This window comes from Hakea prostrata, chromosome 8 (assembly GCF_041222555.1).
Source record: "Hakea prostrata isolate BN-2017 chromosome 8, UWA_Hpros_2, whole genome shotgun sequence".
NCBI classification, from domain to species: domain Eukaryota; kingdom Viridiplantae; phylum Streptophyta; class Magnoliopsida; order Proteales; family Proteaceae; genus Hakea; species Hakea prostrata.
Window position 1 is genome coordinate 1373473 of NC_142607.1, and position 15703 is coordinate 1389175.

Consider the following 15703-nt stretch of genomic DNA (forward strand, 5'->3'; position numbering starts at 1 on the left):
CAAAGTATTCTGTAAAATATACAACGATGGATATTTACTTCATTTTATGTTACTTTTTCTCAGCAGTGCAAGCAATACAAACAGGTCCTACATTCTCCTCCCATCTTCCTCCGAACACCCCACCCCAACACACCAAAAAAAAAAAAAAGGCAAAATAAGGGGGGAAACAATAGAGATCCTCAGTTCAATAATGACAGCACATTAGAAAATATGAATGAGGAATAGCAGAAATAATTATCAAGAGATAGGTGTTCCTACTGTTTTCCTCTACTAGAGTAGAATGACAATCTAATATTGCAGACCTGATTGAAGCCAGGAGCAGCTTTTCAGGCAGAGTGGCAATGGAGCAACGGAAGGGGGGAAAAACAAAGTACAAACAATAGGAATTAAATGGACTCACTGCCACCGTAAAACAGCAGATATTAACATAAAAGTGTACCAAGTTTGGATACAGTCCTAATTTAATAGTCCAGACATATTAACAAAGTTAGGGGGGGGGGGGGAAAGCAATTAAAAATGTACTTAAAAACTGAAATCAGTCAAACGGAACTACTTAGGCTCGGTATAGTATTATTCTCATTTCCTATTTTTGTCTGTTTAGCATATATCATCAATAAAAACTACCTTCGACGAAAGCAAAAAAAAACCGTTTCGCATCCCATAGTCATAATCTGCGTAAGGAATGAGAAAACATTTGGTAACCATGTAGTGTAAATAGTTATTACGCAATGGGTGAGGTTACTCCTTCAGCCATCTTCTATCTCAACAACCTAAAACTGTAAAAAGGTAAAATAGAATGAACATCATTGCTTTTTAGTTTGGCAACATCAAAGAGCTTGTTAAAAAGAATCATATAGATAGACTCAGTGTAGAAAAAATTAGGATTCTAAGATGGATGAGTGACAAAACTAGGAAGGATAAGATAAGAAATGATCATACTAGAGAGGGTCTTGAAGTAGCTCTATTAAGTGACAAGCAACAAGAAAGTCATTTGAGGTGGCACGACCACGTTCAATGGAGGCCTGTAAATGCCCATGTACGGAAAAGTGATACAATCCAGATTGAAGGAATTAGAAGAGTTAGGGGTAAACCTAAGACAACCTTAAGAGAAGTGGTGAGAAAGGATATGCACACCTTAGGCCTCGTATCTAGCATGGCCTCAAACAAAGCTGATTGGAAGGCAAGAACCCATGTAGCCAACCCCATTTAGTTGGGACAAGGCTTCTTCTTCTTGTTGTCGCTGTTGTATACATCAAAGAGCTTGTTAATGCCAAATTTCCCACTATCATCAATGGGCAAAGGAAAATGGACAGAAGAAATGGAATAGGCCAATTTGGAGTGATCAAAGGTGAAGATCTATACAGCAGGCATGATCGGCCTCACCAGTAGTATCTGATGGAGGGCACCTTAAGCTCGAATGAGGGATTTGAGGTGATTTCTAAGTCATAGCTACTGCATCTTCTACTACAACTTTTTCTTCTCCTACTACTACTTCTGTTCTATTCAATCTTCTGAATGTGAACTGTGAAGAGAGGAAGCATCAACAGAGACAAACCAGGGGGAAATGAATAAAGAGCAGAACACTGGAGCTTGAAAAAGCAGCAGAAAATGCTCTATAAATTAAATATGAATACGTGAAGAGAAGGTGGTGGACGCCATGACCATCGTATACATCATCACAAGAGAACCAGAGTTAATGCATCAAAGGAAAGTAAAAGAAACAAACTCTACCTATTGTTTAATTGTTTGGTGATGCTCTCTCCCACTCTGGAGATTTTGAAAATAGATACCAGAAGCGAGGACCATGTTTCAATAAGAAGAAGAAGAAGAAGAGGAAAGGAGTACTTCCTGTGAGTAGCGGCAACCAACAGCACTGGAACGAGATGGGTGTGAACGTGGAGCAGCAGGTAGACTTGGAAAAACTAGGTATCAGGAGTGAGAGATGACCGACAAGAGAACGCCGGTTTTAAAGTACTCTTATAAAATAGTACGTTTCTACCATTTTGTCCACATAATGTATCAGTTAATACCATGTCTCTTTTAACCCACGTTTGTCGTTTGTCACAATTTCCCTCTTTCAAATCTCTCTTGCGATGGCTTCTGCAAATAAACACAAATTATCTTCCATTGCGGAGCCACCACATCCTTCATTGTCCGTCAAATCTTCAAAGAAGGATCTTGAACAGAATAGAAATCCAAGCACTAGTAGTGATACAAAAGACAAAAACCTTAGCATAGTTTTAACACCACAAAAAAAACAACTAAAAATGGTTTTGAGCCCAATATATATATATATATATATATATATATATATATATATATATATATATATATCAAAAACACGTCTCTGCCCATTATGAGCTTTTGCATATTTTCAGCCTTTTTCTAATATATCTTGGTTCAATAAATGATACTGTTGAAGTATATGCACTTTGAAATATTTACTGTTCACGGTACTGTTCACGTGAACAGTAAAGTATGATTTTTACTGTTCACGTGAATAGTAAAATCTGTTTGTATGATGTTAGTGATGCTACTCTACTTTTTATTTCTAATGTAGGAGTCTTTCTACATAAGTTTTGGTAGTTTCTAAAAAGCATAGTTTCTATTTTGGTGGTGGTTTCTATTTTCATAACTTTCTATTTTAGGAGCTAGGAAGTTACTAAAGCTGTAATTTTTTGTTTCCTTTTTTCTAGAGGACAATTACTTGTCTCTCAAGTTGTATTAGATTCACTAGAAGCTATAAATAAAAGGGCTCCGTGCTTCTAGACTCTTAAGCAAGAATCACAGGCATCTTCTACTGGTTCCTCATCTCTCTTCTCTTCTTCTTCTTCTCTCTTTTCTTTGTTCAAGTTCAGCTGCTGTCTTGATTATTTAATGCTTGTTTTCTAACATGGTATCAAAGCAAGTTTAATCAACCTAAGGACTGTTGTCAATCTCGTTGTTCTTGGTCTGTTTCTGACTTTCTTCTGGCTGTTCTTCCGTCGTTGTTCTATTAAAATCCATATCATGCCAATCTGTTCTATAATGTGCGCCGAAGTCTTAATGAATCTTTTCAAATTTTCAAAATTATAAAGAACCAATTTTCACTCATTTCAATCCCTAGTTTCCTACGAACTCTCTTCATCAAAACAAAAATCTCTTTGCACTTTCGGTTGCTTCTTCATCTGGAATTGAACGTCTGCAACAAATCAAAATTGAACTCTGCTATTTCATTGAGTGAAGGACTGAAAGGAGGTCTTTGCAGACCATATCATCCCAATCTCTTCTCTGCATTGCACATTGCTTCTGCGACGAGGATTGGAGAAGAGAATCTATTTCAGGCCAAGATATGGCTCATAAGGTAGATCAAGAATACAATTATCTATTTAAGATTGTCTTGATGGGAGATTCCGGTGTTGGAAAATCGAACATTCTTTCAAGGTTTACTCGCAATGAGTTTTGTTTTTGTAGTATTAATACATAGATACTTGGTGCTTCAAAAGTTAAAGAAGAAGGACAGCCATGCACAATTACTGCAGCGAAGGTTGGTTTTTTCTTAGTAGTAGAAATATTCTACATTTCTTTAACACCCATAAAAGCAGTCTGTGCAAAAAACATTCCACGTTTAAAATGGTAAAGTCCTGTCTTTTAAGTAAAACAACAATTTTTCTTGTTCCAATTTCCGATGCATCCAGTAACAGTGATTGTAGTACCTTGACCTGGAAGAATGGTTGTTTTGGCTGCCTCCTCCGCTGTCAGTGCTTTCTTGCTTATAATGTGATAAATCTCTGTCAAAATAGTTTGGAAAGCCTTCTCAATATTGTATGCTTCCAATGCTGATGTCTCAAGAAATGATAGTCCTTCCTTTTCAGCCAAAACCCGTCCATCTTCCTCTGGTACAGCTCTCAAGTGTTTTAAATCAGACTTGTTCCCGGCCAGCATGATGACAATGTTCGAGTCTGCTTGATCCCTCAATTCACGGAGCCACCTCTGTACATTGTCAAATGTTTGTCTCTTTGTTGTATCATAGACCAAAAGAGCACCAACTGCACCTTTGTAATATGCACTTGTGATGGCGCGGTACCTCTCTTGACCAGCAGTGTCCCATATCTGTGCCTTGACTGTTTTTTCTTCTATCTCCAAAGTCCTTGTTGCGAATTCAACTCCGATGGTCGATTTGGACTCCAAACAATGCCCTAAGCTTTCTGGGGATATGTCTACCTATTTGATTCAACTGAGGCTACTACTACCTTTTTTTGTGTGTGCAAATATGAAGTTCAATCTGCACTATACTGATCTCTTGGGATTCCTCTTGATTCTTGCAAAGATATGCCCATAATTCGGATTGCAAGACCTAAGTATTGTCTTCCATTGTTTGTGCTATAAGTTTAGTTGCAAGTCGTATACTAGTACCCCTGTTTCATTGAATTTCTCTCTTCTAAAAAATTCTGCTGCTACCTTTTTGCTTTACTACTTCTTCCGTTGTTTATTTCAGAATCATGTTTAGCCTTCTTTTTATCTAATACTTCTACAAAGACCTAGAGGACTATTTTTCCTTCATATCGAGATCTATTAGAGTTTCAAATCTAGCAGAAGTTTGCTGCTATAGTCCAAGATCTAATATTATTTGCTACTGCAGCAATTGTTATTGCACTTCTTCCGAGTGGATTGCTGCAACGACTACTGCAATTTTAAGATTCCAAGCAGGTTCTATATTTTTTTTTTTCCTCATCTAATTTGCTCCTACCTAAGGGTTAGCGGTGGTCCAGAATTTTTTTCCCCCTTGGTGCGCAAGACTTTGTCCTGTGAGATGATTTTCTGCTACTTGATCAACTTTATTGGTGAATAATACACTGCTCATCATTAATTGTCCACGTGTAATGCTACACGTGAGGGGGAGAATGGTACCTTATTCTATATCTACTCAAGATGTGCTGATGGATATTATTTGTGAAGATCTTTGTCATCAACTTATGGCATTCTACAACGATATCATTATATGTCTTTACCTATATTGTCTTTTACCTTACCTACTTGGTCCGCAATAACCCATACTGCTTTTACCTTATCTATTTGGTCCACAATAACTCATATTGTCTTTTACCTTACCTACTTGGTCCACAGTAACCCATACTGTCTTTTACCTTACCTACTTGGTCCACGGTAACCCATACTGTCTTTTACCTTACCTACTTGGTCCACAGTAACTCATATTGTCTTTTACCTACCTACTTGGTCCGTAGTAACCCATACTACCTTACCTACTTGGTCCACAGTAACCTATACAGTCTTTTACCTACCTACTTGGTCCATGGTAATCAGTATTGCCTTTTACCTACTCATACTTTACATGTTACTTGCCTTCTTGTGAAGCATTTATATGGACATTGGAGTAGCAATTTTGAAGATTTAGCGTGGATATTTCTCCCTACTACCGGCATTACATGGATAATGCCTTTTGCCTACCTACTACTTGCCTTCTTATGAAGCATTTATATGGACTTTGAAGTTACAATTTTGAAGATTTAGTGTGGAAACTGCTCCCTACTACCGGCGTTATGTGGATAGTGTCTTTGATCCTGCTATACTTGTGGACTTTGTTCGTCTTCAACATCGTCGATTGTTCTAATTATTGGATGGTTCTTTGGACATGAAGAATTAAAGCTTTTTTAAGGTGGTGTTGATTATCTTCTTGGTGAAGTTTTTCAGTGTTTATAAACGTCTACTATTGCTACATGATTCAAGATTGGTGCTACCTTTCAAATTTATTCTTATTATGCAAGCTGAAGTTTTCTTTGTGTACACTCCAGCTTGAGGGGGAGTATTGAAGTATATGCACTTTGAAATATTTACTGTTCACGTGAACAGTAAAATCTGTTTGTATGATGTTAGTGATGCTACTCTACTTTCTATTTCTAATGTAGGAGTCTTTCTACATAAGTTTTGGTAGTTTCTAAAAAGCATAGTTTCTATTTTGGTGGTGGTTTCTATTTTCATATCTTTCTATTTTAGGAGCTAGGAAGTTACTAAAGCTGTAATATTTTGTTCCCTTTTTTCTAGAGGACAATTACTTGTCTCTCAAGTTGTATTAGATTCATTAGAAACTATAAATAAAAGGGCTCTGTGATTCTAGACTCTTAAGCAAGAATCACAGGCCTCTTCTACTGGTTCCTCATCTCTCTTCTCTTCTTCTTCTTCTCTCTTTTCTTTGTTCAAGTTCAGCTGCTGTCTTGATTATTTAATGCTTGTTTTCTAACAGATACTAAACAGAAACAAAATTGTTTTCAGGCAAAAATAAAAACCGAAAAAATCAAGGTTCAAGAACTCGTTCTTAAGGGCCCATCTCAGAGGGTTTTAAGTGTCAAGTTGGGCTCAAAGTTGATATTTAGCCTATTTTAGGCCTTCTAAATACATCCATGGCCTTAGATTTGTAAGAAAACAACCCTAAGTATGAGTTCTAACTTGACAATAAGTTTGAAACCAAAATAGTGCAAACTGAACATGAGAGGTTATAAAGCATGAAATATAGAACCATTACGGTATATAAATGAAAAGCAAATGATAAAATACATTAAATAACAAAGTTTTTTACTAGTGGCTCCCTTAAGTGGGTTGGAACAAAAGGCACTTCCCTTAAATGCAAATATTATTGGTGGCTCACCTATTTATTACTAGTTACTCACACTTAACAGAGTAACACTTCGGTAAAACACCAAAATACCCTTAGGAAGGGTGTTATGACCAAACTACCCTCCTATACCCAACCTCCTTAGGTGGATGAATGGATTGCCCCTTCACCCATCTTTTTCCTACACCTTACCTTAGCGAAAACCACCCACCACCACTAGAAATCACCACACCCCTCTCCCTACCAACCACCACCACCCCCACCTTCCCCTCTGCCGAAAATCACACCAGCAGTTTTGAATCCAAGGTTATAAATGACCGGTTCTGTCTCCAATTAGAGATTAAAAACAGCTGAAGAAATACTTCAAATCAGAACCAGAAATAAAATGGCAGAATATTAAAATTAGTAGCCAGTCCAAAAATGAAAATTTTCTAGGGTTTATGGTTGTGAATAACAATGTAAGATTAGGGAGAAACAATGGTCGAATCAAAAACCTCTCACAAAACCCTGATTAGTCCTCCCATTTCCCTGAAAAGGAAAAAATCGGTCTCAGTTTTGAAGCCTCCACAAAACCGTAGCTTGCAAGTCCTTAACCTTCATAGATGGATATGAATAAGGTCAAGCTTTCATCTTTTTCCACTAATTTTTCCTCCCATCAGCAGCTCCAGAGATAGGTAGGAAAAGCAAGTTCTCAAAAAAAATTATGTGAAAAACATTTGGTAATAATATCGAGATTTTCGATTTCGATGTCGCCTACAGCTTGTTTCTTTATACGGGCCAAGAGGGCTTTTTCCTTCTTCTTGTTGTTAATTTGATTCAGAAATAAAAAACAGTTAGTGGGCTCAATCTGAAAAGAAGATTCACTCGTGTCTGTGATTACAAATAACAGGTAATATTAATGGAGGTACAAGAATGGAAGGCAAGGAGGTGATCACTCAGGAAAGGCATGTTAACATCATTCATTTTCTGAGTCGAATGGGATGAATAGAGCATCCTCACCTCATCTGAGTTCATCATTTCAGCCGAAATGGGGTTTATTACAAGGTTCTTCCGATACTTTCTTCATCATTTCTTCTTCTTCTTCTTCTTCTTCTTCTTCTGAAGACACTGTACCTCTAACTTTGTTCGGACTCATTATCAGAATCTATTCTACATATTTTTGTGAAGTTTCTAAGAGATGGCTTCCTAATATAAGTGGGGAAGACATGCCGGATTCATTTACCTGGTCTTACAAAATGATAGAAAACTTTGTAGTTTCCCTATTTCTCACAAGTAACGGTTTTGGAAAGAAGAAGGTGGTGGGTGATTTCCAGAAGAGCAGAATGTGGCGGCGGTGGTGGCCAACAAGGGGAGGGGGTGTGGTGGTTTCTGGCGGTGATGGGTGGTTTCCGGTAAGGTAAGGTATAAGGAGAAGATGGGTGAAGGGGGAAACCCTTCACCCACCTAAGGGTTGGGTATGGGAGGGTAGTTTGGTCATAATACCCTATATAGGAGTATTTTGGTCATTTGAAGTTAAAATTTTAATTACTTAACTGTTACTCTGTCAAGTCTTAGTAACTAATAAACAAAAAGTTAGCCACCAGTAATTTATGCACTCAAGGGAGGTGCCTTTAGTTTCACCCCCATTTAAGGGAGCCACAAATATACCAACAAAATTCAATCCATATGAGTACAATAGAACATCACATTCTTGACTCTCACGAATACAATAAAACAACCATCATTAATTCAATATAAATCATAGAGCAAATTACATATAGACCCCTTGCATTTGTAATCAATTACATATACTACCCCTGGAAAGAAAGAAAAAAAGATCAATTACAAATGCCCTCTACTGTTTAGGATTGGGGTTAAGTGATGATGTCAACACCAAACAAATATATAAAACACCGATTTTGCTTTATCTAGTTTTTATCTATTGAAGTAGTAGATCCTGATGCTACCGTTTGGATGATGAACACGTGATCAAATTTAATCCAACGGTCACCAATTCCCAACCTTTAAGTCCACTTATTCTCTCTCCTCCCTCTAACTTGAAGTTTACATCCCTACCCTCTGCCGCCTTCCTCTTCGTCTCCGATAGTACAGCCCCATCACCATTTCATGTCTCCTTCTTTGTTGTTCTTCTTCTTTGTCCAAGCCAACCAAACATAAGCCCATTTTTAATCTTCTAGTTACAATGGAAAGATAGTGAGAGTGTAAAGAGATGGCAAGCGTCTTTCGAGCTTGATTCGGGTTTTGGTTGAAAAGATCTTCCCTCCATAAAAAACACTGCTAGGATTGGGATCAATAAGGTCAACTCAAGGAAAATTGGTAGCAGTGAGATCTAGATATGAGACCAAGTTTGGAATCTCATGGAAGTCTCAGTCAAGGAGGGGAAAACTATTCTCTTGCCTGAGTATGGTGGCAATGTGGCATTGCAGTCAAACTCGTTCTATAATCTTCCAATCTATTGGATTCCCCTTCCCTGAGTTTTATGTTCCCATATGCTCAGTTCTCCTTGAATATACTTTCTATCACATTTAATGAATCAGATTTCTTGATAAAATCCAGAACCCCACACAGATCTCTTGTAGGCTGTAGCATATATTCTTTTTCTTTTAACTTAATTTTTTCATACATTCTCAGTGGACATTACCAATGCCACTGAAACCTTAACTTGACGCTCTAGCTTGAAGCCTCTGAGCATGGAATGGATTGATCCCAAGATGGGTACGATAAACGATAGCTGAACTGAATCATTGTGGCTGCAAGCAACTAATGCTAGCTATATTTACAGAAGGAAGAATGGCTGCAATGTGCATTTTGAGTAGTGAAATGGCTACCGAAGTCTTGTTCTTGAAAGAAGAAAAAGGGAGAAGATATAAATGGTGGCTGTGTCATACTACAGGGAGTCAAAGAGGAAGGCGCTAGAGGAGAAGGATAGAAACTTGAGGTTAGAGGAAGGAGAGAACAAGTGGAATCAAAGGTTTGGAATAGGTGACTATTGGATTAAAATTGACCATGTTGTCATCATCTAAGGGCTAACATCAGGATCCAATACAATAGTAGATAAATATCCAATAAGGAAGGGCAAGATAGGTATTTTAATTGTTTGTACTATGAAAACATCGTATCTCGCATGGCCTCGAACAGAATTGATCGGAGGGCAAGAATCCATGTAGCCGACCCCATTTAGTTGGGACAAGGCTTATTGTTGTTGTTGTACTATGACAACATCATCACATAACCCCAATACTTAACATTAGGAGAGCATTCGTAATAGTTGAGAAAAATGATTGCGGTAGAATGACTTAACCGATCAGTGTGATCTTAAGCCCTCTATTTATAATAAGGTGGAAAAAGGACTATTACATAAATATCCTTACTTAAGTAGCAACAAATAGAAAATTACACAAACTAAAACTCTAACATAATTGAACTCCTAATAGGACTCAACAACAACTCCCCCTCAAGTTGAGGCATAGATTTTAGTCATGCCTAACTTGCCTACAATAGGAAGGAAATCTCCTTCCTTCAAACCCTCAGTGAAAATATCTGCCACTTGGTCACTGGACCTCACAAAAGGCATGCAGATAAGCTATTGTTCCAGCTTTCCTTTAACAAAAAACCTATCTATTTCAATGTGTTTAGTTCGATCATGTTGTACAGGATCATTGGCAATACTAATGGCAGCCTTATTGTCACAATATAGCATCATACGGTTTGGAACTTGGACTTCAATATCTTCTAGTAGGCCTCATAAACTCCACGAACCATGGCTCTATATTCAGCTTCAGTACTGGATAAAGCTACCACATTCTATTTCTAACTCCTCCAAGTAACAAGACTACCTCCAACAAAGGTATAGTAACCTGAAATTGACTTCCAGTCAGGAGATCCAGCCCAATCTGCATCAGTGTATGCTTCTACCCTGAGAATATCAGTGGGTGATAAAAGTATTCATTTTCCAAGAGTTTCCTTCAAATACTACAGTATTCTGGTAACAATCTTTATATGAGTTAAATATGGATCATGCATGAATTGGCTCACTATCCCCACGCATAAGCAATGTCTGGCCTGGTGTGAGACAAGTAAATAAGCTTCCCGACCAACCTTGGATATCTTCCTTTGTCCATTGGCTCTCCCTCTTTTTCCTTGAGTTTAGCTTCAGCCTCAATGGGGGTATTAACTGCTTTACACCCCAACATTCCCACTTCTGATAATAAATCCAGGACATACTTCCTCTGTGATAAGTATATACCCTTCTTTGATCGAGCCACCTCAATCCGTAGGAAGTAATATAACTTCCCTAGATCTTTAATCTCAAACTCTCTGCCAAGAAAGTCCTTCAACCTTTGAATTGCCTTACCATCATTCCCTGTGATGACAATATCGTCCACATAAACAATGAGAAGTATGATAATGGTACCTAACTTCTTAACAAACAGTGTATGATCAGCATTTTTTTGTTTGCACCCAATAGAGGTCACTGCCTTCTAAAGGTGTCCAAACCAGCATCTACGAGACTGTTTTAACCCATAAATTGACCTCTTCAACCGACAAACATTCCCAGCAATATAGTCATCAGAGAAACCATGTGGGATTTCCATACAGACTTTTTTCTCCAACTCCCCATGCAGGAAGGCATTCTTTACATTAAGTTGGTGTAAGTTTCAGTCATTGTTCATAGCTACAAGACAATAGAACTCGACAATGTTTCGTTTCGCAACAAGGGCAAAAATGTCTCCTAATAATCAATCCCATATGTTTAGGTAACCACTTTGCAACTAGTCTGGCTTTCAACCTGTTGACGGATCCATCCATGTTTTGTTAAACCAGCTCCGATTTACAGCCAATTTACAGCCCACAGGTTTTTTTTCTTGGAGGAAGTGTAACTAGCTTCAAAGTATCATTTTTGTTCATTGCCTGCATTTCCTCTACTACAGCCGCCTTCCATCTCTTATCAGCATAGGCTTCCTGCCAATTTTTCGGAACAGAAACAAATAATAGAAAGGATATAAAAGCACGGTAAAAGTCAGATAAGAAGTCATAGAAACATATTTTGCCATAAGATGTTAAGTACAAGATCAAACTCCTTTTCTAATAGCAAAAAGAAGATTAGAAGAAAAGTACAAGATCGAACTACTTTTCTAGTAGCAATAGGAAGATTAGAAGAAGATACCTGAGGGGGAAATATAGAATCTTATTCTGGAGCAAGGGATTGAAGTGGTACCATGTCACTTTTCTCCACCTGCTATGGCCAATTGTAATTCTTCCTTTGATAAGTCTGCACCTCCTTATTATGGTCAATCTTGTTTTGACAAATCTCACTAGTGTGCCTCACAGGAGTGGTCTCCCCCTAACCAGGTTCTTCACATGCTTCAGAAAACGGAGGGAGAGAATTAAAGTCCTCAAGTATACTGGCTAAAGTCTCCCCCTGGTTAAGAAACTCTTTTTGAACTCCCAAGTTGTGTTGTGGTGGTGTGTATAAGTGATAAGACCCTAATCACAAAGGTATATATGAGAAAGAAGAAGAAGGACTACATGATGCAACCTACAGCTGCTACAGGGGATACATATGAGGAGAGGACAGCTGGCAGAACATGGGTGGATAGAAGAGTAAATTCTGTTGGAGTTTGTTACGGGAAAGGGGAGTACAAAAGAGAAAAGGGAGAGAAGAATCAGGGGAGGAAAAAGATAGAAGCAGCAAGCAGAGCTTGCGGGGAGAGGGAGGACCTCTGGGAATGGCTTAGCCATGGTGTTGCTCAGTCGGTAGATGTCGATTGATGCTGTGTTTATCTGTGTTTCATTTTAGTTTGTTTAATTTCAGTAGAGTTATCAGTTCTTAGTATCTCAATCTGTAGTTGCAGCTATTTCCACATCAGAGTTCTTTAATGGAATCGATTATTACTTCAAAGTTACCCTGTTGAGTATGACATTCTGAATTCAGTTTCTGTGATGGTCTCTGCCATTAATTCGATACAAGCCGTAGCAGTAAGAGATTAATAGGGATTCAGGGCAAGTTAGGGAGGGTCCTAACAATAAGTCATTGTGCGAGATGGGAAGGTCTAAAGTTGGAAAAAACACCTCTCCTCTAGGACTCTCCCCCTAAAGAGGTGTATAGTAAGGGCAATACTCATTAAAAATTACACCTATGGACACAATAGTCTTTCTAGAAGGAGGATGATAACATTTGTACACTTTCTGAGTAACAAAATACCCCCAGAAATATGTAGTGTAGGCTGCGGCGAGCTAGCTTACTCTAGTGAGCTGTGATTCTAGCTTAACACACACAACCAAAAACCTTTGGGGGAAGAACAAAATAAGACGCTCCCTAGAGAATCTCAATAAGACATTTAAAACCAACTATCCTACTGGACATCTTATTCATAAGGTAAGAGCCAGTGAGTATAGCATCACTCCAGTATTGATAAGGGACACTCATTACAATCATAATTGAACGGGCTATCTCTAAAAGATGTCGATTCTTCCTTTAATCAACCCCATTTTGAGCAGCCGTATCAACACAACTGGTCTGGTGTATTATGCCAGAGTCAGAGAGATATCTCTGATATTCACCATCAATAAACTCGGTGACATTGTCACTGCGAAGGATCTTTACAGTGGCATTGAACTGAATTTTAATCATATTATAAAAATCACAAAAACATCGAAAAATATCATGTTTTTGTTTTAAAAGATAAATCCATGTAGAACGAGAATGACAATCAATAAAAGTAACAAAGTACCTATGTCCAGTAATAGACACACGTCGATAGGGGCCCACACATTAGCATGAATTAGCATAAAAGGAATAGATTTTCTATTATGAAGATAAGGTAAATAAGTAGAACGAGTCTGCTTCGCAAAAATGCAGGCTTCACAAAAAATTCATCCTTGTTTCAAGAAGAAATTAAATCAGGAAATACAATCTTAAGAGTTTCTAAAGGGGGTGACCTAGCCTACGATGCCACTAATGAATGTTTGATATTACTGAATGGACCTGATTAGAAGATGTAGTTAGAGCAGAAGTAAATCCTCCAATCAGCTCCAGCAGATAAAGTCCATTGTCTAGTTTACCACGTCCAATCTCCTTCCCCGTTACCAAATCCTAAAAGACATAGTAAGCATGGAACAAAATTCAAGCGATATGGTCGAAATATCGCTCGAAATGCCTGCAAAATCTAAAACCGAAACGAAATGCATGTACAGGCACGATAAGTGTCCTGTATCGTGCCGTATCGACCAATATATCGGTCTATACGACACAATATCTCAGCCCAATACCATATCAGGCCGAAATGATACAATCGCAGCTTATAATATGTACTGTTTCGAGCTCATTTTCGAGCTTTCGGTCATTTTTTAGCTTTCGACCCATATCGCCAGCAAGATTTCGAGTCCTTTTTGAATTTTTTTTTTATTTCTCTTGCTTTCATCCCTCTTTTCACCTTATTTCTACAACTCCATTTCATTCAAACACTAGATTTGCTCCTTTATTTGTGCATTTTCTCATATCTTGCAAGGTGAGTAACCAACTTTCTCATTTTTTTATTTTTGTTTTGTTTGTACCGTAAATCATTTTAGATTGCTTCCAAATTTATGTATGTTTACTTTAGAGTGTAAAGGGCGTACCCAGTGCCGAAGCTCCCACACTGTGGGGTCTGGGGAAGGGACTTTCTATGTTTACTTTAGAGTGGCAATCTATGAATTTGTACTGTCAAAATTAATTTTTTATTCTTCCTACAATTTTTTTATTTTTTTGTTATTAAAAATTATTTAGTAAATTATGTACATTGCTAAAAATGTAAATGTATAATACATGTATAAGTTTCAAATTAATGTATGTGAGCATTGAGAAACCATATTGCTGTGATGGTGTTGAATTAATTTTTTTCTGTTAATTAGGTAATTTTACTGTACTTAATATAGATTTAAAAATATATATTTAAATATTAAAAAAACTAATTAATTTCTGTTTTTAAATTTAAAAATAGCGAGTATTAGTGGAAGCACGTTGCAATTTTTGGAGCATGATGTGGATATTTTTAAGATAGTGTGTATTTTATATTTTTTTAAATTATATATATATATATATATATATATATATATATATATATATATATATATTAACATTTAAAAATAGGAGTATTATTAGAAGCATGTATGTCATTTTTGGAGCATATCGTGGAGCTTTTCAAGATACTTAGTGTGTATTTCTTGTACCAGGCACTCTCTTTCAATGATGTCAAACATAGCTTGGCAACACGGGAGGCCACTGACAGCTAATAGAAGGATGAGCGAGTGTAATTATTGTAAGAAACAAATAGGAGGAGGTGGGGCCACTAGACTGAAGGCGCATTTAGCTGGTGGAAATAGGGATGTAAAAGGGTGCCCGTAGAGGTCCAGAGGGCAATCGCCTCAAATATTAGTGGGGGAAAGCAAAAAAGGAAAGATAAGAGAACACAGAGGGAGGAGTTCGAGGATGCATGCTTAGATGACCTTCTAGAGCCCGAGGATTATGGTCTGGATGAGCCACAGAGTATGGATGTGACCCTGATCCAAAGGCCGATCAAATCAGGAGGGCGATGATGATAAGTAGGAAGCAACAGAGAGTTGATGACATGAGGAAGCAACAGAGGGGTCTGGGTTGTGGGTCCACTAGAGAGCCAAAAGGTATGGGAGGCACAAGTGGCTCCCAAGTCCCTATGAGGAGGAATCAAAGTGTGAGGCAGGAGGTTCCTATCCCACGGGCCCCTACAAGGGGTCGAGCTTCATCAACACATCCTACAAATCCGTATCTAGAGATTTTTCGCAATGATCCGGCGCTATTTGCAATGCCTGAGCATAAACAGAGAAAGTTGAAGCACTTATGGGGGAGTGTGAAGGAAAAAGTGGGGATGGCTTTCTCCAAATGGGCTTATTATCATAGTATTCCAACACATACAGCCTAGGGGCCCTACTATAGAGATATGATTGAGGAGATAGGCAGGGCTAGGAGTGGTGTACAGGGCCCCACTCCATATAAGATATATAATGTCTATTTGCCCAAGCATAAAGAGGACTTAAATGAGTATATTAAGGGATTAAAGCCCATATAAGCTTATT

The 15703-nt window shown here is 37.9% G+C and overlaps 1 protein-coding gene and 1 pseudogene across 2 annotated transcripts in view; both read right to left on the reverse strand.

The window, feature by feature from the left end:
• Window positions 1-15703, reverse strand: part of LOC149006168 (ARM repeat superfamily protein) — a 138625-nt gene that overhangs the window by 59796 nt on the left and 63126 nt on the right. The window lies entirely within an intron of this gene.
• Window positions 3631-10803, reverse strand: LOC149006169 (ras-related protein Rab2BV pseudogene; annotated as a pseudogene).